Source organism: Phoenix dactylifera, chromosome 10 (genome assembly GCF_009389715.1).
Source record: "Phoenix dactylifera cultivar Barhee BC4 chromosome 10, palm_55x_up_171113_PBpolish2nd_filt_p, whole genome shotgun sequence".
NCBI classification, from domain to species: domain Eukaryota; kingdom Viridiplantae; phylum Streptophyta; class Magnoliopsida; order Arecales; family Arecaceae; genus Phoenix; species Phoenix dactylifera.
Window position 1 is genome coordinate 8,330,529 of NC_052401.1, and position 22,236 is coordinate 8,352,764.

The window sequence follows — 22,236 nt, forward strand, 5'->3', positions numbered from 1 at the left end:
AATGAATAATGACGAGTACGGATTTCAAAGCATGAATAATGGCAATAATGTTTTATGATGCGTATTCATATTTATGAACTTGTATGATTGGGCATCTACTGTTTTATGTATGGTTTGAATGTATGTTATATGCAATGATTATTTTGCTATAGTTGCTAATTCCTCAAATTAATGCACTAGCATGAAGTACATTATGCTTGATCTAGTAAGAATGTATATGGTTACTTACTGAGCTTTTATAGCTCACATCAATTCATTTAAGTTTTTTAGATAAATAGGATTAGGAGCAAGGAGCTCGACATGCTTCAGTGTTATGGAAAAAATGGAATGTTAAATGTTGATATTTTTTTAGAAGCTCTGTATCGATTCTAATACATGAAACATTTGATGACATTCATGAATAAAATTGTTCATAATTGATTTGAAGTTTTGAAGTGGCTGCGTATTATTGCGGGCAAAGGTTTGCAATAGCACAGCCGTGTCATGGACCGAATTCGGGGCATGACAGAAACCAGGCAAAACAACTAAATTGGAAGGGAAGCAGTTTTCTGAATTTGAGCAAGGAGTATACAGCATTAACTTAACAGTGCTATTATAGATGCATAAGGCCATGGCATTATCATTTCTTACAATCTCAAAATGCACCATTATTTGGATACTTAAAAACCCCAAAAAACTTTTGTTTTATTCTTTTAATCATCATATCATAATAATCATTAATAGCCATTACAGCAGGATATACACATAATATTGCTTCACATATAAATTATAATATTATGAAGATTTATGATAAAGTAGCATAACATTTAGTAGACACTGATAGGGAATATACATTAGACCGTTATAATGCTTTGAAGACCATTATTGCAAAGTAAAATCCTGGTGAATGAATTCCTGAATCTGATATCAAACAGCTATCCCTATACGGATGGGATAAACGGCTATGCTTTGATGTATAGTTTTTGAGCTAAATTGGATATTTCATTTACATCCACAAATGAAATGATAACCCAATTTAAACGATAAATTCCAGGGTCTTGAATATATTGGAATTACAGAATTAGCAGCCTGTCTGGTCTGTCCAACTTCTCCCTTCCTCAGCATCCTCTCCACAACACTCTTGTTTCAATTTTGTTCACATCATAATAGCATTCTTCGCGCATACCTCACAAACCTTATCAATAATAATTTTCTACATTAATATTCCTGAGCAACACATTGCATATTATTTTAGCTTAAAATTGCTTTAAAATTTGATTCAAATAACCACTATAGGTGACATAACTAGATGAGCCTGAGATGAAATAGATTTAGGATGCCTTTTGAATGCAAAGTGATTTATAGTAATAGAAAGATGATGCAAAAGCAGAATAAATTTCCTGTTCTTCTCTAATCAAAGATATTTGGTCTAACAAGACCTCATTTCCTAGTAATCATATGAGAGTGTGGGTATGCAGCAAAAGGCTACGTAACAGCAGTTTTCCTCTATTAGAAAACTAATGCAGTTTGGTCTGCTATAGATCAAATGTTACTTAAACAATAAGCAAATGTAACAACTAGGTATATTGTTATCTTGCAGCAACTGATCCAACAAAAAACAGTAGTGCAGAATATTGTTTTTTTCACTTTACTACTTATGAACTGATTCAGTGTGATGCAAAAGAACTGTCATGCTCATAAACATCTGGATATCCAAAACTTATAAACATGGACTCCAAATCTTGCAAACAAAATACAGAATACTTGCATATTAACAAGCATCATCTGAAAAAGAGGGAGGGGGTTCTGTGCCGATCTTTCAGTGAACTTGCACCAGTCACAATTGTAACGGATCTGCATGAGGCCAAAATTTGCCGCTCCTGTCTTAGACTATTAACCTGCGAAAGAACAAAATGCCATCACCATAAAATTAGTTCCCCCCTAAAACGTTTAGACAGCTGAAAGATTATCGACAGGAAGTATATCTTGGAGTACGAACACATATTTCAATCAACATATGATATCAAAATCATCCAGACACTACGTAAAAATGTTAAATTCCTGACTCTTATTGTGAGGCCCAATAGTCCCACATCGGAAAGACTCATTCTAGAGCCTGGGCATACGAGGCGGGTGTCTCCTAATCCTGCAGACGCGTTTTGGGTAGAAAACAAAACCGAGGAGGGGTGAAGGACGCTTGCGTGAAGCCTCAGAACCGGACAATATCTGGCAGGGGAGCCCCGTGTTCCCCCCTCATGTGGCTCCCACGTGGGCACTAGGTGCCTCACGTGCCTCGCAGAGGCGGGGGCGTGACATTTGGTATCAGAGCCGAGGACGGCTCTTGTCCGATGGTGGGAAGGGTGTGAGGCCCAATAGTCCCACATCGGAAAGACTCGTTCTAGAGCCTGGGCATATGAGGCGGGTGTCTCCTAATCCTGCAGATGCGTTTTGGGTGGAAAACAAAACCGGGGAGGGGTGAAGGACGCTTGCGTGAAGCCTCAGAACCGGACAATATCTGGCAGGGGAGCCCCGTGTTCCCCCCTCATGTGGCTCCCACGTGGGCACTAGGTGCCTCACGTGCCTCGCAGAGGCGGGGGCGTGACATTTATTTGCTGACGCTAACAAAAAGTGTCGGCAAAAAATGCTAGATTGCAAAAAATTTTCGACGGCTGCCTGTAGCGTTGGAAGTTGACGACGCTTATAAGCGTCGTCAGAACCTTTTTCGACACTGGGCCTTCTTTGCCACCACCGGACGTGGAGCAATCTGGATGTCGGACATGAAGCGGGAGGCGAGGTTCTCGAGGACAATGCCGTCGGAGGCGGCGAAGAAGGCGAGGACGGGAGAGGTGAAGTGGCGCTTGTCGGGGGTGAGGGTGTGGAGCCAGTGGGGGAGGTCGGCGAAGAGGTCGACCTCCTCGGCGGTCCAGAAGGAGGCGGTCCAGAAGGAGGCGAATTGGGAACATTGAGAGGCGGTTGGGGGTCAGGGCGAGGAGCGGCTCCTCTAGCTCCTCAACGGCGCGGGCAGGCATCGACGGCATAGACAGAGATGAGATGAGAAGGCATAGACGGAGAAGAAGAAGAAAACTGTCTTTGAGAAATATCCAGTGGGTACTTGGCTTCCGACGACGCTTATAAGCGTCGTCGGAAGCCAAATTTCCCTCCTCCCACTTTTCTGGCCCGTCGGATTTCAGGGAGGGAAGGAGAGAGATGTCAAGAAGGAGGCCGCGGATAGACGGCCATCAAGTTAGTCCCACATCGGCGGATCGATCGGAATAAAAGGAGAAAGAAAGGAAGCAACTCAGGAGCGAAAAATATGAGAATAGCTCCTCTGTTGCCGACTCCGGCTCTGCTCTGCGCTCTTCAAGGATGGGGCCCCATGCACGCCTAGACCGCCGCCGCCTAGCTCGCCGCCAACTACCCTGCCTGTGATATCGCTGTATTCGGGTAGCTTACCCATCGCCCAGGCCGCCGCCCCATAGTCGACGAGGTTGCCACGCTTGAGGGTGCGCCGGGAAGAATTTTTCCACTGTCGGTAAATTACCGACGCTAAAAGGTGTCGGTAAAGCGTCGCTAGTTCCCGACGCTTCCAAAAGCGTCGAGAAAGATTTTTTCCACTGTAGCATAGGCGACGCTTTGGATAGCGTCGGGAACGTTTTTACCGACGCGTAAAAGCATCGCTAATGGCCAAAAAAAACGTCGCTAATTCCTATTTTTCTTGTAGTGAGAGGGATTGCCAGATCTAGTTAATTGCTTAATCAGAGTGTTGACAAAGAGTGGGAAGCATTATTTAAAAAGGCAACTGCAATACGCTTGCAGTCAAGGGACCACATTTTTAACTATTTAAAAATAAATATAACATATTAAGTACAATAGTGACAATAATAATAGCAATATTTTTTTTGAATGGATAATAGTAGTATTAACTACAATAGCAACTAACAACTAGTGTTTATTGCTCAGTACTTAATACCTAATTTCAATAACTATAATATAATAAATATTTTTAAACTATCGATAGGCATGTTAGGCTAACTTGAAAAACCCATCAAACCTAACCATTAGCTTCAACCTGCTTTATCTGCATAAATCTGCATAAGAGGGATCTGTATGTGTGGCCCTAGAATGATAAGCAAGCATAGGTATGTGGCCATACAATACTAAATGTTGTGGTTCAAATTTGGCCTGAGGGTGACCACGCATGTGGAGTCGAGGGAGTTGCCAGTGGTTGAAGGGAGAAGACGGGAGTCACCTCTTGCGCGATGACTGTGGACCTGCACAAAGCCTCACCGGTAGGATTCCGGTGAGGGCCCTCCGACGATCAAGTTAGAATAGGGGTAAATTTTGTCCAGCCCAAGGAATCCCTTAGAAATTACTTGATCGAGCTATTTATAGCCTTGGTGGAGTGGCCCAGGTGGCGGAGGTACTGTCAGCCCTCATCATGAGGGGGCGTGGCTCTAAGCCGGATGGCACGTAGCTCAGGCTGGTTGGTAACGTGCGGTACAATCCGTTCTTGAGAATGGTAGGGTGTTGATAGTCATGGCAGGATATGGCCGGGGTAGTCAAGATGTCGTCTGACTGCTGCTGGCCGGTTATGGAGACATGACACAGTAATGTGGTGAAGTACGGCCACGTAGGTGGGCGTAGGCCCGCACATGGGTGTGGTCGTTGGCGAGGCTGAGCTCGTTAAGCAGTCACGCCATGCGTTTGACGAGGTCAGCTTGGCGGGTGCTGGAAGTAGCTCGGATTTTTGGATTCTGGGATGTGCTCGGTGAAGCACCCTAAGCTTGAGAGTCGGAGCGTATCGCTGGGGTCGGCGCTCCGAGCTTGGTCGGGATGGGTCGGCGATTGTCTGGAGGTACCCCGAGCATGGTCGGGGGAGTCGGCGAATATCTGGAGTTAGTGGAGCTTTCGGCGGAGTTTCGAGGACGAGCTGGCCCTGAGCCGAAGTGAAGATTCAGTCGTCCGTCATAGGTGTTTACTGGGCTGAAACTGGGCGGCCTTTTAGTTGTGGGCTGGACGATCCATTTTTTCCTCTATCATTTGCCCCCTACTTCTAAGGTCGAGCTGCCTTGTGGCTCGAACGATGGAAGTAGTCAGACTCCTGATCGTCCAGTGCTTCAGTTACATAAGCAAAAAGAGGCGCGAACCGAACTAGATATGCTTTGGTGCACTCCTTGGTCGAGTGCTCGACGTCGGACTTGGGACGTCCGAGCTACTAGATTTTCTGGGGTGAAATTTGCCACAAAAAATTTTCAGGGTTCCACGTGGGCGTTCCTTTCTAGAGGGTTGTTGGATCGGAGCAAGGAGGGTTCTGACCATTAATTCCCCGTCCCCCGAAGCATTCCGCCTGGCGGAACATGAGGAGTCGGCCATTAATGCTCCCTTCTTCGAAGCGTCTCATTCGGTGGAAAGCGGGAGGTCAATCATCAATATTTCGAGCTCCGGAGCGCCCTCCATAATGATAAGCAATTAGTGAGGCGATTCGGAGAGATTTGTTGATGCCGTCTTAGGGATCGCCACGTGGTGAATTTCGGGCCGTATGATCATTTAGGATGCCCGATCAGAGCCGCTGCAGTGGCCTATATAAGGCTTGAAGAAGGGGTCGTAGGGTCGTCGCTTGACCCTCTCCCTGCTCCTGATCTTCTTTCCTCAGCCGCCGTTGCCGGGATATTGGAGCTTTCTTCCAGGCATTCTTGGGAGCTCCCTGCTAGCTTTTGCGCCACCTTGTGATTTCCTCTTTCGGAAGTCATTCTCCTTCTTCGCTCGTCCGTCTCTTTCCGGTGAGCTTTCAGGTAGGCATTCTATCTCTTCTTTCAGTCGCTCGGAGAGTCTTTCGTCTTCTTTCTCCTTTTTCCTTTTTCCTTTAATCTTAAGACCAAGGCAATGGACTCACCGGCGAGGGCATCGATGTTCGATGTAGGTCCATCGCGAGCTCCGGCTTCTTCCGAGGTGGAAGAGGTTGAACTTGAGGTGGGCCCAATCCCGTATGGAACGGGCTTGCTAATGACCGACGAGGACTGGGCTCGGTTCAAGCCTGATTCTTCATTCCTCTGGAGTTCATGCTTGAGCTCCCGGACTTCGGAGGCCGAGTCACCAACCCACCCAACGGTTGGGTCGGGGTGTACGTAGATACACTCTAAGCAAGGTTGAGATTCCCTCTGCATAAGTTTGTGGGTGAGCTTTTGATGGAGTATGGCCTGGTGCCTGTGCAGCTTGCCCCGAATTCATGCAGGCTGATCATTCTCGGGCTCGCTCCTCCTCGGCGAGCCGTATTTCTGAGCTCGAAGCTGCTCTAGTCCGCCTTCGGGGCGAGGTGGAAGAGCGGGAGCTAAAGATTGGGCGGCTCAAGGGCCTGGTGGAATTGTCCGCCCGCGAGGCCGTCGAGAAATTTCGTTAGTCGGGGGAGTATATTGTCGAACTAGCGGAAGGGGCTACTGCTACCATGGGCCAGGGTTTCGACAATTGTCGTCTCCAAGTCCAGCAGTTCTGCCCTGGAGTCGACCTCAGCATCTTGAGCCAAACCTAGATGGGGCCGCTGAGGTGGAAGAAGAAACTGCCGAAGCCATTGGCGAGGCCAGGCTGGAGATTGCCCCCGAAGCTGCCAACGGGTGGATCATCAGTCGTTCCTGACGCCGGCGCTGGAGCTGAAGCCATCGAAGTAGGTGGGGACAACGCTCTCGAGGTTGTAACCGAGCCGGAGGCCGTAGCCGACACTAATGCGGAGGTCGTCCATTTCGATTGATTTTTATTCTTATTCTTGTAAGGCTGGCTGTTTAGGCCCTTTTCTTCTAATAAGTGTTTTGAGTTTGTTTTGTTTCATGCTCGGACATTAAGATCCGAATTATGTAACCCAGACTCGGGCCCATCTCGCATAGCAGGGGTTGCACTTAGTACATGTAGGGATCTCCGGGTTCGGTACATCCCTAATTTAAAAATAAATCTCATGTGGGGCGAGCTCGTAGCGCTTCATTTGATAGCGCGGGCCGCTTTAAGCCTTGCCTAGTGATGAGAGTATAAAAGTGCGATCTACACATCACTTAAATTAGTATTATTGCTAACAAATAATGATAGAAGTGCTGTATTAATATTATATTTTTTTGTTGGATGCAGATGATCGTAAATCAGAGTTAAGATGCGTATTTGGTACAGATTGGGATTATGCATAACTCCGAACCTGATCATGCTGGAGCATAATTATTCTGATCAAGTACACTTGCACCCGAGCAACACTTGTCTGCACATCACAGTCCCTAGAGTGCATTGGAATTATGCATTGGAATTCAAAATAAAGAAAAAAATCAGCAGCGTGTCTAGCTTCCTTCTCGTCTCATCCCGTGCGTCCATTTGAAGAAGATCACGATGCAGCTGTCTACGTTCAATCCCACGCGTCCGCCCGCGTGGAAGAGATCCCGATCCTTCTCAATCGGGCCACATTCTTCTGCCGTTAGCTCCTTCCCGTGATGCATTCCGAAGCTTCCACGCTCCAGCACTCTTCACGATTAAGCTCCATTCGTCCAGGCCTCATGAGTCCAAGATTCATCTTCAGCTCGGTGACCATCCGGCACATCATCCGAGTCCACGCGTTCATCCAGTCGTTCGCAAGAATCCCAGCATTTCCGCATCTCTTCCCAGCGATTTTCCAGCAAAGATCCGACTTCATCCCAGCAACCAACGCGTCTCAGCCTTCCGAGTTTGCATCCCAGAGCCTCCAGCCGTCCGCGTGTGGATCTCCCAAGCCCTGAGTCCTATCTTCCTTCCGATCCATCCGCTTCTTCCGCCTCGATTTGCATGTGTGCGATCTCCCGTTTCTGCTATCCAGCCGTCCCTCCGCGTCCGAAGATCATCAGCATCCCAGGATCCGTGATCAGCTCCCATCCCGCGTTTGGCCTTCTCGCATCCGGGATACTCGGCATCTCCATGTATCTTGTGGGATCAGGGATCCATCGCAACATATAGAGGGGTTCTCTTGGCTGGGGGGGCGTTCATTTGAAAAACAGAGGAGACCCCTGCCATTTGAAAAGAAAAAAAAAAAAGAAAAGGAAACAGGGGATGCCTTGTTTCCGAAAATAAAAAGAAAAAAAGGAAGAGGAACAGGGGAGTTTTCTTTTATGTTGATGGCCGGCTAATCCCTTAGGTGTAGGGTGATGGGAGAACCCTTGACTTGTTACTTTCTTGAAGTAAACTCTAAACTATTGTTCTATTCAATTTAGATCTTTTGATATGTTTTGGTTTTTTGCTTGCCTATGTTGTAGATAGTTCTTTAATGGTTTATATCTATTGATGCATGGATTACTTTATTATTTGATTTGTCGTAGACATAACCGGCACGACAAATGCTTAGAAATTGAGTTCGTGTGTTCAAACAATATATTCCATGATTAGATCTATCCTATATTTGAACTTTTAAATCAGAAATCGTAGAGTTTATATCTTGAATGTACTATTGTCAAGGGGGATTCCAGATCCCTACACCATCTTAATCTATCCAAACTTCGATTCTCTGTTTACTGATTTATTTTCTATTTGCAAAACATCATCTTAATCCACAAATTTATTGAATTAATTAATCTAAAATTATATTAAATAATCTCATATATATTTCGTTTTCTGAGGATTCGACCTCGGACTCCTGAGAATTTACTACTTGTACGATTCTCCTACACTTGGGAGATTAGTTTTGCGAAAGCATTTTTGTGAACGCGTCACCTAGGAGAGCGAAAGACAAACAATCGTAAATTATTTTAAGGATAGAAGCCCGTCCGGGGCTTTTGTTAACTCAGGAGCATAGGCGAGTTCGGGGACAAGCAACCTCCTGGAAGCAGAAATTCGCTCAAGGGCCGAGGCCAACTTGAGACTTAGAAATTCGCCCGAGAGCCGAAGCCACCTCGGAAATAATAAGTTCGGGGATAAACATCTACCCGAACGTAGAAATCCATGGGATAAACATCTACCCGAACGTATAAATCCACTCGAGGGGCCGAAGCCACCTCGAGACTTAGAAATTCACACGAGGAGCCGAAGCCACCTCGGGAATAATAAGTTCGGGGATAAACATCTACCCGAACATAGAAATCCACTCGAGGGGCCGAAGCCACCTCGAGACCTAGAAATTCACACGAGGGGCCGAAGCCACCTCGGGAATAGTAAGTTCGGGGATAAACATCTATCCGAACGTAAAAATCCGTTCGAGGGGCTGGAGCCACCTCGACACTTAGAAATCCACCCGAGGGGCCGAAGCCACCTTCGGAATAATAAGTTCGGGGATAAACATCTACCTGAACATAGAAATTCGCTCGAGGGGCCGGAGCTACCTTGAGATTTAGAAATCTATCCGAGGGGCTGAAGCCATCTCGAGAATAATAAGTTCGGGGATAAACATCTATCCGAACATAGAAATCCGCTCGAGGGGCCGAAGCCACCTCGAGACTTAGAAATCCACTCGAGGGGCCGAAGCCACCTTGGAAATAATAAGTTCGGGGATAAATATCTATCCGAACGTAGAAATTCACGCGAGGGGCCGAAGCCACCTCGAGGCTTAGAAGTCTATCCGAGGGGCCGAAGCCACCTCGGGAATAATAAATTCGGAGATAAACATCTACCTGAACGTAGAAATCCGCTCGAGGGGCCGAAGCCACCTCGAGACTTAGAAATCCACCCGAGGGGCTGAAGCCACATCGGAAATAATAAGTTCGGGAATAAACATCTACCCAAACGTAGAAATTTATTTGAGGGACCGAAGCCACCTTGAGACTTAGAAATCCACCCGAGGGGCCGAAGCCACCTCGGAAATAATAAGTTCCGGGATAAATATCTACCCGAACGTAGAAATCCGCTCGAGGGGCCGAAGTCACCTCGAAAATAATAAGTTCAGGGATAAAAAATTTACTCGAACGTAGAAATCTGCTCGAGGGGCCAAAGCCACCTCAAGACTTAGAAGTCCACCTGAGGGGCCGAAGCCATCTTAGGAATAATAAGTTGGGGATAAACATTTACCTGAACGTCTTGCGGACGGAGGTGCTCTTCCTCGGCTCCCCGTTGACGCCGCAAGGCATCCCGAGCCTAGCTCAAAGGATGACTCTGTAGGTGGCCCTCCAAAATAATAATAAGCATGAATGAGTTGGTCAGGCTGAACCCAGTGACATGTGGTAATAGCTGGTTTGACTCCATTATATTGGACCTCTGTGTACCCGGGTTGTTTAGTTGGGATTGATAGCTCTTTCTTTACATGCGAACCATTCTTGACAAATTTAGACAACATGTGATATTCTGAAAATTTGATGGATCAGGTTCTAATAAATTGTAGAAAATACTTGTGGACTTGAGTAGTGCACCTAAAACTCAGGCGGTGCCCTATTGTGGTGGAGGTATTAGTACTCTGAGAACGTCATGCGATTTGATGCACACTACACTTTTATATTTTCTTGCTTTGATAGTTGCCATGCTTGAAAATATATATCAATTAATTACATGTGTATTAGCTTAAGATTTATTTCATATTTTTATTAGGATCTCATGTCATATCATTCATGATGTTTATGGGTAACATCCCTAAAAACCTTTACGAGACAATACTCGTCCACTAGGGTAACCTAGGGGTTTAACGGCTTGTTGCACGTGCTAAGTGCAATCGTGATTCCTATGAAAGTGAGTACATATCTTAGTTTTATGTCTTAGCTTCAATAAAAAGTCAAAGGTTAAACCACACCTTTTGCACTCTCATTTTATTATTTGCTCGTTAATTGCTAGAGATTAGCAATAAGCTAGTTGGGGGTGTGATGAGAGCACAAAAGTGCGATCTACACATCACTTAAATTAGTATTATTGCTAACAAATAATGATAGAAGTGCTGTATTAATATTATATTTTTTTGTTGGATGCAGATGATCGTAAATCAGAGTTAAGATGCGTATTTGGTACAAATTGGGATGATGCATAACTCCGAACCTGATCATGCTGGAGCATAATTATTCTGATCAAGTACACTTGCACCCGAGCAACACTTGTTTGCACATCACAGTCCTTAGAGTGCATTGGAATTCTGCATTGGAATTCAAAATAAAGAAAGAAATCAGCAGCGTGTCCAGCTTCCTTCTCGTCTCATCCCGTGCGTCCATTTGAAGAAGATTGCGATGCAGCTGTCTACGTTCAATCCCACGCGTCCGCCCGCGTGGAAGAGATCCCGATCCTTCTCAATCGGGCCACATTCTTCCGCCGTTAGCTCCTTCCCATGATGCATTCCGAAGTTTCCACGCTCCAGCACTCTTCACGATCAAGCTCCATTCGTCCAGGCCTCACGAGTCCAAGATTCATCTTCAGCTCGGTGACCATCCAGCACATCATACGAGTCCACGCGTTCATCCCGTCGTTCGCAAGAATCCTAGCATTTCGCATCTCTTCCCAGCGATTTTCCAACAAAGATCCGACTTCATCCTAGCATCCAATGCGTCTCAGCCTTCCGAGTTCGCATCCCAGTGCCTCCAGCCGTCCGCGTGTGGATCTCCCAAGTCTTGAGTCCTATCTTCCTTCCGATCCATCCGCTTCTTCCGCCTCGATTTGCATGCGTGCGATCTCTCGTTTCTGCTATCCAGCTGTCCCTCCGCATCCGAAGATAATCAGCATCCCAGGATCCGTGATCAGCTCCCATCCCGCGTTTGGCCTTCTCGCATCCGGCATACTCGGCATCTCCATGTATCCTGTGGGATCAGGGATCCATCGCAACATATAGAGGGGTTCTCTTAGCTGGGGGGGCGTTCATTCGAAAAACAGAGGAGGCCCCCTGCCATTTGAAAAGAAAAAAAAAAAGAAAAGGAAACAGGGGATGCCTTGTTTCCGAAAATAAAAAGAAAAAAAGGAAGGAAGAGGAACAGGGGAGTTTTCTTTTATGTTGATGGCCGGCTAATCCCTTAGGTGTAGGGTGATGGGAGAACCCTTGACTTGTTACTTTCTTGAAGTAAACTCTAAACTATTGTTCTATTCAATTTAGATCTTTTGATATGTTTTGGTTTCTTGCTTGCCTATATTGTAGATAGTTCTTTAATGGTTTATATCTATTGATGCATGGATTACTTTATTATTTGATTTGTCGTAGACATAACTGGCACGACAAATGCTTAGAAATTGAGTTCGTGTGTTCAAACAATATATTTCATGATTAGATCTATCCTACATTTGAACTTTTAAATCAGAAACCGTAGAGTTTATATCTTGAATGTACTATTGTCAAGGGGGATTCCAGATCCCTACACCATCTTAATCTATCCAAACTTCGATTCTCTGTTTACTGATTTATTTTCTATTTGCAAAACATCATCTTAATCCACAAATTTATTGAATTAATTAATCTAAAATTATATTAAATAATCTCACATATATTTCGTTCCCTGAGGATTCGACCTCGGACTTCCGAGAATTTACTACTTATGCGATTCTCCTGCACTTGGAAGATTAGTTTCGCTAAAGCATTTTTGCGAACGCGTCACCTAGGAGAGCAAAAGACAAACAATCGTAAATTATTTTAAGGATAGAAGCCTGTCCGGGGCTTTTGTTAACTCAGGAGCATAGGCGAGTTCGGGGACAAGCAACCTCCTGGAAGCAGGAATCCGCTCAAGGGCCGAGGCCAACTCGAGACTTAGAAATTCGTCCGAGAGCCGAAGCCACCTCGGAAATAAGGGCCGAAGCCACCTCGAGACTTAGAAATTCACCCGAGAAGCCGAAGCCACCTCGGGAATAAGAAGTTCGGGGATAAACATCTATCCGAACGTAGAAATCCACTCGAGGGGCCGAAGCCACCTCAAGACCTAGAAATCCACCAGAGGGGCCGAAGCCACCTCGGAAATAATAAGTTCGGGGATAAACATCTACCCGAACGTAGAAATCCGCTCGAGGGGCTGGAGCCATCTCGACACTTAGAAATCCATCCGAGGGGCCGAAGCCACCTTCGGAATAATAAGTTCGAAGATAAACATCTACCTGAACGTAGAAATTCGCTCGAGGGGCCGGAGCTACCTCGAGATTTAGAAATCTATCCGAGGGGCCGAAGCCATCTCGAGAATAATAAGTTTGGGGATAAACATCTATCCGAACATAGAAATCCACTCGAGGGGCCGAAGCCACCTCGAGACTTAGAAATCCACTCGAGGGGTCGAAGCCATATTGGAAATAATAAGTTCGGAGATAAACATCTATCCGAACGTAGCAATTCACTCGAGGGGCCGAAGCCACCTCGAGGCTTAGAAATCTACCCGAGGGGCCGAAGCCACCTCGGAAATAATAAATTCGGAGATAAACATCTACCTGAATGTAGAAATCCGCTGGTGGGGCCGAAGCCACCTCGAGACTTAGAAATCCACCCGAGGGGCTAAAGCCACCTCAGGAATAATAAGTTCGGAAATAAACATCTATCCGAACGTAAAAATTCATTCGAGGGACTGAAGCCACCTTGAGACTTAAAATTCCACCCGAGGGGCCGAAGCCACCTCGGAAATAATAAGTTCCGGAATAAACATCTATCCGAACGTAGAAATCTGCTCGAGGGGCCGAAGCCACCTCGGGAATAATAGGTTTAGGGATAAAAATCTACTCGAACGTAGAAATCTGCTCGAGGGGCCAAAGCCACCTCAAGACTTAGAAGTCCACCTGAGGGGTCGAAGCCATCTTAGGAATAATAAGTTGGGGAGAAACATTTACCTGAACGTCTTGCGGATCGGGGTGCTCTTCCTCGGCTCCCCGTTGACGCCGCAAGGCATCCCGAGCCTATCTCAAAAGATGACTCTGTAGGTGCCCCCCCATTCAGATCAGGGGCGAACTCGTAGAATCCTGCGGACGAGGGTGCTCTTCTTCGATTTCCCGTTGACGCCGTAGGGCACCTCAAGCCGAGATCAAAGGGTGACTTTGTAGATGCCCCCCACTCAAATTAGGGATGCACTCGTAGAATCCTACGGATGGGGGTGCTCTTCCTCGGCTCCCATTGACGCCGCAGGGCAACCCGAGCCGAGCTCAAAGGGTGACTTTGTAGATGCCCCCCACTCAGATCAGGGGCGCACTCGTAGAAACCTACGGATGGAGGTGCTCTTCCTCGGCTCTCCATTGATGCCGCAGGGCATCCTGAGCCGAGCTCAAAGGGTGACTTTGTAGATGCCCCCCCACTCAGATTGGGGGTGCACTCGTAGAAGCCTGCGGACGGGGGTGCTCTTCCTCGGCTCCCCATTGACGCCGCAGGGCACCCCGAGTCATGTTCAAAGGGTGACTTTGTAGATGCCCCCCACTCAAATCAAGGGCTCTCTCATAGAATCCTGCGGACGGGGGTGCTCTTCCTTGGCTCTCCATTGATGCTGCAGGGCATCCCGAGCCGAGCTCAAAGGGTGGCTTTGTAGATGCCCCCCACTCAGATCAGGGGTGCACTCGTAGAATCCTGCGGACGGAGGTGCTCTTCTTCTGCTCCCCATTTGCGCCGCAGGGCACCCCGAGCTGAGCTCAAAGGGTGACTTTGTAGATGGTACCTGCAGTTGTGAGACTCTCGAGCCCTCGCTTAGTCCTGCAGGGCACCCCGAAGCAAGCTCCGGGGGCGACTTTATAAAGTTGTCGGCATACGACTCGCGCTTATCAAGCATGCGCTGAGCTTCCTAGGGTACTTCAGAGATGCCTTGGGAGAATTATGGATTACGGTCTAAGGGAGAGAGCCCTGACCTGAAGGAGGCTAAGGTCCTTCCTTGAGGAAGTAATTTACATTTGGGGTTCCCAGCCTCGGGCCGGTGAGCGCGGCCTCTTCTCGGCTCCTTGGGGTCAGGGCGGCATCAACGTAAGACTTATAGGCTGGGTATTGGTAGTACCCGCATCGGGCCGTCCGTCGTCGGTTCGTTAGATGGTCTCAAAGTCTGCCCATCAAGCTCTGCTCTATTGGTTGACCCGCCAACGAATCGACTCAGATGGCCTTAGCGGACGATCACTTTGATTTTATCACGGAGCTGATAGCAATCCTCCGTGTCGTGGCCATGATCTCTATGGAAGCGGCAGTACTTGCCCAAGCGCTTTTGCGACTTGGATGATCGCATCTTCGGAGGAGATTGGAGGTAGCTGCAACTCTCAATTTCTATAAGGATCTCGGCCCGGGAGGATGTAAGAGGAGTATACTCCTCAAAACTTCGATGGGAGAGATCTCAATTTCCTTGCGGAGTTCCGCGATCTGATCCCAAAGCATTTGGATTTGTCGCTCCGTTTCCTCGACCTTCTTGTCGAGTTCGATGGTTGACGAGACTCCAGTCAGATGAAGGGTTTGGATAACCACGGCCAGGGTTTGGACTTGCTGGGCGAGCAGATAAAACTGCTCTACCTGGATTTGAAAGGTTTGGTCTGTAGGGATGTGTGATGCAGGAGGTGGACTTTGGAGAGACTAGTCAGGCACTGATTTCCGGCTGCTCGATGCATTTGGAGCCCCTTGGCTCATTATCCTTGTGATCACGACTCAGGCCCTTCCTCTAGCGCCAAATGTTGTGGTTCAAATTTGGCCTGAGGGTGACCACGCTGGTGGAGTCGAAGGAGCCGACAGTGGTTGAAGAGAGAAGACGGGAGTCACCTCCTGCGCGATGACCGCGGACCTGCACAAAGCCTCACCGGTGGAGTTCCGGTGAGGGCCCTCCGACGATCAAGTTAGCATGGGGGTAAATTTTGTCCAGCCCAAGGGATCCCTTAGAAATTACTAGACCGAGCTATTTATAGCTTCGGTGGAGTGGCCCAGGTGGTGGAGGTACCATCAGCCCTCATCATGAGGGGGCATGGCTCTGAGCCAGATGGCGCGCAACTCAGACTGGTTAGTGACGTGTGGTACAGTCCGTTCTTAAGAATGGTAGGGTGTTGACAGTTACGGCAGGATATGGCTGGAGTAGTCAAGGTACCGTCTGACTGCTGCTGGCCGGTTATGGAGATATGACACGGTAGTGTGGTGAAGTATGGCCACGTAGGTAGGCGTAGGCCCGCACATTGGTGTGGTTGTTGGTGAGGCCGAGCTCATTAAGCAGTCATGTCATGCGTTTGACGAGGTCTGCTTGGTGGGTGCTGGAAGTAGCTCGGCCTTCCGGATCCGGGATGTGCTCAGTGAAGCGTCCCGAGCTCGAGAGTCGAAGCATATCACTGGGGTCGGCGCCCTAAGCTTGGTCGGGACGGGTCGGCGATTGTTTGGTGGTACCCCAAGCTTGGTCGGGAGAGTCAGCAAATGTTTGGAGTTGGTGGAGCTTTCGGCGGAGTTTCGAGGATAAGCTGGCCTTGAGCCGAAGTGAAGATTCAGTCGTCCGTCGTTGGTGTTTACTAGGCCGAAACTAGGCGGCCTTTTAGTTGTGGGCTGGACGATCCATTTTTCCCTCTATCACTAAACATGCTGCAAAAAGCCCCAATCGGCAAGGCATTTCACCACCCTTTCCTCCTCCTCCACTGTCTCTCTCTCTCTCTCTCTCACAATTCTTCTCATTTGTCAAGACTCGGTGTTAGACCCATGCCGCCGGAGCAGAAGGCCGCATCGCTGGAGTAGGAGGCAGACGACCACCTTCAGAGCAGGTAAAGCCCTTCTTCAAAATTTAATTTTTGTAGATCTAAACAAAAAAAGGGGAAAGGCGGGTGTCGGCCGGGGTGGCCGCGAGCAGCGTCGGCCACGAGCACCAGTTGCAGCCGCAGGCACGGCAGGTGCCGCTGAACGGCCAGGGAGCGCCGCCGGCTACGAGTCAGGCCCTCCCTGGTCCGATCTCCTCTCCACCAGAGAAGAAAGAAGGGGAGGAAGAAAACAAAGAAGAAAGGAAGAGGAAGAAAAATAAAATAAAATAAACTAAAATAGAAATATTTACCGGTGGTCGATCCGTGGGCGCCGACCTCCGCCGTGGGTCGTTGGCCGTGGGATGCGAGCCGCGGGTCGTCGGCCGTGGGATGTGGGACGCCGACGCGGCCATGGGCACGACCGCAGGCACGGTCGTGGGCGCGACCGTGGGCGCTGTAGGCCGGGTGCCGGGCGCCGTCGGCCGTTGCCCGTCCCTCCCGAGCCTCCTTGCCTCATGAGAGGAGAGGAGAAGAAGAGGGGGAGGAGATCGCGGTGGAAATGGAAGAAGAAAGGGAGAAGCTTCGGGAAGGAAGAAGAAAGAAGAAGAGAAGGAGAAGAGGAGGAAAAGAAAAGGAAAAGAAAAAGAAAGGGGAAAAGAAAAGACCCTAACGGGTCCGGCCTAATGGGTCGGATCTGGGTTCGGATCTGAAACCCGTTAAGCCCAAGAAAAGAAAAACGGGTTTAGCCAAAATTAACTAAACTCGAGCCCAATCAGATTGGGCTAAGTTCGGACGAACCCAAATTGTAAATTGGTTTAAATTTGAACCAAATTAAGCCCAATTGAGTTGGGTCTGAACCCAATTAAGCTGAGTTAGTCTCAGCAGACCCAATTGAATATGAATCAAGTCTAATTCAAACCTAGTTCAACTAAATTAAGACCAAATTGACTTTGGACTGATCTTGAGTCAAGCCCAAATGAGCCACATTGACCTTGGACCAAAATAAAACCTAATTGGACTTGAAATTGAGCTTAATAACCTAATCAGAAGACCAAATTGGTCGAAAGGGGCTAGACCCAATCAAAAATCGAGCCCAATTCTTTAATTAAAGACCCAATTGACTTATGTGAACCCAATCTGGTTCTAAATCGAGCCCAAGGGCTCCAAATTGGGTAAATTGGACTTGAGATCCAAGCAAGTAAATTGATGTTATGATAAATTAGAAAATTATGAAATAAATAGGGGTTAATGTGACCCTTATGTGATTAATTTAGGTGATCAAGGATTTGTCACCCGGACATAAGAAATTGGAAAGCAAATTGCTGTAAGTAACCCTGGCACAATCTTATTGATTTCAAATTACTGTTTAATTGTAAGTATGAAATTATATGTGATATGATGTATTTTCTCAAAATTAGGATCAAGTATATGATTGCATATGATCCATGAATTTGATTAAAGAGCATCTTTTATGAATATTGGATGGTGTATGAGTTATGAAATTATGATTATGTTAGACTGCATGAAAAATGATATTTGAGGCATGTTTACGCATTTTAAATTATATGATGCCATTTATCATTTTCCAACCTATTTATGATGATTAAGATTTATGAAATAAAAAGAATAATGATTTATAAACTCTCAGATTGCTATGCACGACCCTCGCCAGCGGGTTATAATAGCTCGGCAGGCGGCCCTCGCTAGCGGGTTATAATAGCTCAGCATACGGCCCTCGCCAGCAGGTTATAATAGCTTGGTGTAGACCCTGCCAACGAGGAATAATAGTTGGCAAAGATTATAGCCCTCGCCAACGGGTTATAATAGCTCGGCATATGGCTCCGCCAATGGGTAATAGTAGTTGGTAAATATTACGGCCCTGTTACGGATAATAATAGTGACCATAGCTACACTATCATCTGAGAGCACAGTTTTCGAAGCATGAATAATTGCAATTATGGATTTCAAAGCATGAAATATGACAAGAATTTTATATGATGCATATTCATATTTATGAACTTTCATTGATGGAACATGCATTGCTTTATGACCTGATTATGTATATCATCTATAAAATACTTTATTTTGCCATAACTGTTAGCTTCTTAAATACTGCATTGGCATAATTATGCTTGATCCAATAAGATAGTACTTGGTTACTTACTGAGCTGTGTAGCTCATATCTTTTCATCTATTTTTTTTCTACAGATGAATAAGACTACTAGAAGCAGGAAGCTTGGTGTTGTTCAGGGTTGGGGTAACTGAAAATGTTATGTAATAATCAAATTTTAGAAGCTCTGTACTGTTCCAACTTAATAAATAATATTATGACTTTAGTGAATGAAACTATTTATTTTTATTATGAAATTTTAAGTGGCTTCGTGTTATTGTGTGCATAAAATTGCAATAGCACGGCCGTGTCATGATCCGGATTTGGGGCGTGACATATTCAGTGATGACCACATATAGTAACCACATATAGGCAATGCAACGTGGTCAAGGGACCGCATAATGAGGCACTAATGTGGCTTTATGCACCATATTTTGAAATATTTATAGGAAGGTAGACATAGGTGAATTTATCCTTTTTTGTAATAACAAAATGACAATGTTAAATTTATTATTCTAAAGCCATATTATCTTGTTTCTCCTAGTGTTCATCTAGGCTGAAACCATCCAGATTTCAGAATGCTATCACCAAAAATTTAGTTTCTACAAATAGTTTAGATTAGTAAAAGAGACCAATAGAGAGGGTTTAAATCCACTACCAAGGCCCAACCTAGTTTGGGTTCGAGCCGAAAACAACAAGAATCCCAAGACGCTAGGCCATCCCAACTATCTAGAGTGTCACGATGCAACCTTCTCGACCAATCAGCACCAATCAAGACAATCGAGAAATCCTGGTACATAAAAGAGTCGGTGTCCTAGTAGTGTCCAATGACCTAGTCCATGATTGGCCCAGTACGATTAGGCATGGCTGAACTATCTCGAACTGATCGGTTTGGGTTGTTCGAGGCATACCAACTTGAACTAGTCAGTTATCGGGATGAAATGACCTTCAGTTCGGTTTTGGGCAGTTTGTTTATTGATCTAGTTTAGCTCATCTCTAGTCATTTCTTCATTAATCCACTATATTTCTCACCCTCTCTAGAAGTTCTCGGCTTCATTCCAGTCTCTTGAAGCTCCCAGCTCATCTCCTCACCACTCTCCACTCTTGCTTTGCCAACCTCTTCTCCTCCGGTGCTTTGACCACCACCATCGTCGCCACTTTCGCAGTGACCTTTGCCACTGCAAAACCTATAGTGCCTTGAGAATGGGCCTTATTAGTGGTGATGCTCCTCCCTTCCAAGGTCTACCCATTCATCCCATTGATCTCTTGGACTCTCGATCGATGATGATCTGCACTAAAACACGACCAAGCCATCAAATATGAGATAGAGAAGCTTAGAGAAGCTTGGGTTTGAGGATCTTTCTAGGTTTGGATAAGGGATCGAGGCCTCTCTCAAATCTCCATTGTTGCTCAAAATCTTTACCTTAGGTAACAGCGAGATCTCGTCAAATCAAATTCAGCAGCATTTGGTGTTTTCTCTCCTATTTTGAGGTCAGAAACTAGCTTTGAGTAGATCCATTGCCCGAGTAGAACAATCCAAGCATAGCAATCCGAGCAGAATCGATCACTCATCCAGTCTTATCGGGTTGAATTTTGGCAGCAACATGAGGTACACATAGTACTTAAATCCAAACCTAGGCCTCAGTGCAAATCTAGCTAGGTTCGCTGAACCGAGATTCTAATAACTGGGTGTTCAAGAGTTGCTCGGTAAAGACCGAGACGTCCCCTGAATTGAACAATTTTCTTTGGTTACTGGATAAATATTATGTGTCGATTTTTATTATTCAGGAACAAAAGATGCGCATTTTATGGCTTTAGTTGAAAACACTTCTAACCGTTTAGAAAAAAACAAAAGAAATTATGCTTGTGGCTATTTTGGGTCCATTTTTTGAGTTTTTTTTTATAAATACCCTCTTAAATATCGAATTTTACATGAATACCCTTCCAAAATTGATATTTTTGCATATATACCCACACCATCTAATGCCATTAAAAAATTAATAGTTTCAAATTAAAATGACTAAAATGTCCTTAATGGATAGATGTGCAAAAAGAAATATTTATAAGGGTATACAAGCATATAGCAACTTTACAAAGATATTCATGCAATTTTGCATATTTGTGAGGGTATATTTTCATAATGGATAGTTATTTAGCAATTTTGGTTCATTCACATTAGCCACGTATACTGTATGGGTTCAAAATAGTTATGGATGGGAGTTGAGATTTGGCATTTATTCTCTATCCATGCATTTAGTTATTGATAGATTTTTTTCAGTTCTGTATTTTATAGATTTCAACAACCTAGAGGAAGCCCTATTAGAAGACTTTGTAAGGTTTGTTGCATCTCTTCACAAGTGAAAATTATAAAGCCACATTGGAATGCAAGCATAACAAGAATTACATAGAAGTAAATATTTTTGGTAAATAAAAATTTGTTCATATTTCTGCAATCAAAAAAAGATTTTCTCATTGCAAGAATATCGTCTTGGTCATTGTAGAACAAAATACATTGCTAGAAAAAGAAATAGATCCATACCCAATATAATATTGATTGCTCCAGCAAAACATACGATCAAATCTGCAATTAGCAAAAAAATGAAAACAAATAAGTATGAGAATTAACTCTATATCAACCAATAAATCATGTTTAGTAATAATATTAAAAGTGATCCAAATAACTTGAAAGCAAATAAGGTACAAAAATTAGAATAGGTATATCCAATCATATACCAATCAAGATTGTGGGTAGGCATTATTTTCTTCAACTAGAGTTTTCATTCTTTTAGCTTGCTTGCGGGGTTGTCCTTTATTTTTTTTTTCTCTTGGTGCGATGAACACTGTATGTGTGCCTCCTGTAATTGTCACTCTTCCTTTTTAACCATTTTTCTTAGGCCTGCAATATATCAATGATAAGCAAGTGATAAAAGACAAACATTATTAAGTTAGAGTAGTGCTGTATGTTATCTTCCAAGCTTTTTCGGTGCAGAAGATGAGGATATTGAAGCTTGAGATTCCTCCATTATTGGATTTTTGCAGGTCTTTGCATGATGCCCAAGCTCACCACAATGCTTACATTTGTGCATCTTCTTTGATGTATTCTCATATGTACTCCTAATTCTCTTCTTTCTAGGCTTTCTTGGGGGGGTCTTAGATTGAGCTTAGGAGACAATATGTTGTATCCAATATCAACTTTTATCCATTAGGCCTTGTCAGATAATGATCCAATTTCTGATGCATAGGCAATCTGATACTTGGCAATGGTGAAGTACTCCGAGACATAATTTTCTAAATTTGCACCTCTCACACTATAAATGAAAGCTGCAGCATGCATGTAAAGAATGCCCGATACCTCCCACAGACGACAAGAGCACCTTTGTTCATTTAGAATTACTTAATGTCTTCTATTAGTCTCAATTATTTCAACTCTATAACTGCTGGTTCTATAAACATTATAATCATTTAGCTTAAGGTTGATATCTCTTACATACTAAATTACTATAGGAACTAAATTTTTTTTCCAGCGGGCAGCCATTCTCCTTCTTATTTCCATTTTCACCATAATTTTTTGTCTTAGAAATTCAAGCATTGAATGAATCCGAAAAGTTGTTTGTTATATAGGAGCACTT

General features: G+C 45.2%; 1 long non-coding RNA gene across 1 annotated transcript; it reads right to left on the reverse strand.

The window, feature by feature from the left end:
* Positions 1 to 1,548: 1,548 nt before the first annotated feature.
* LOC120112192 lies at positions 1,549 to 17,098 on the reverse strand. The gene is made up of 2 exons (XR_005513700.1): positions 16,809 to 17,098; positions 1,549 to 1,877 (listed from the first exon to the last, which is right to left on the reverse strand). It is a non-coding gene; the product is annotated as an uncharacterized LOC120112192 (long non-coding RNA).
* Between the last annotated feature and the right edge of the window lie 5,138 nt (positions 17,099 to 22,236).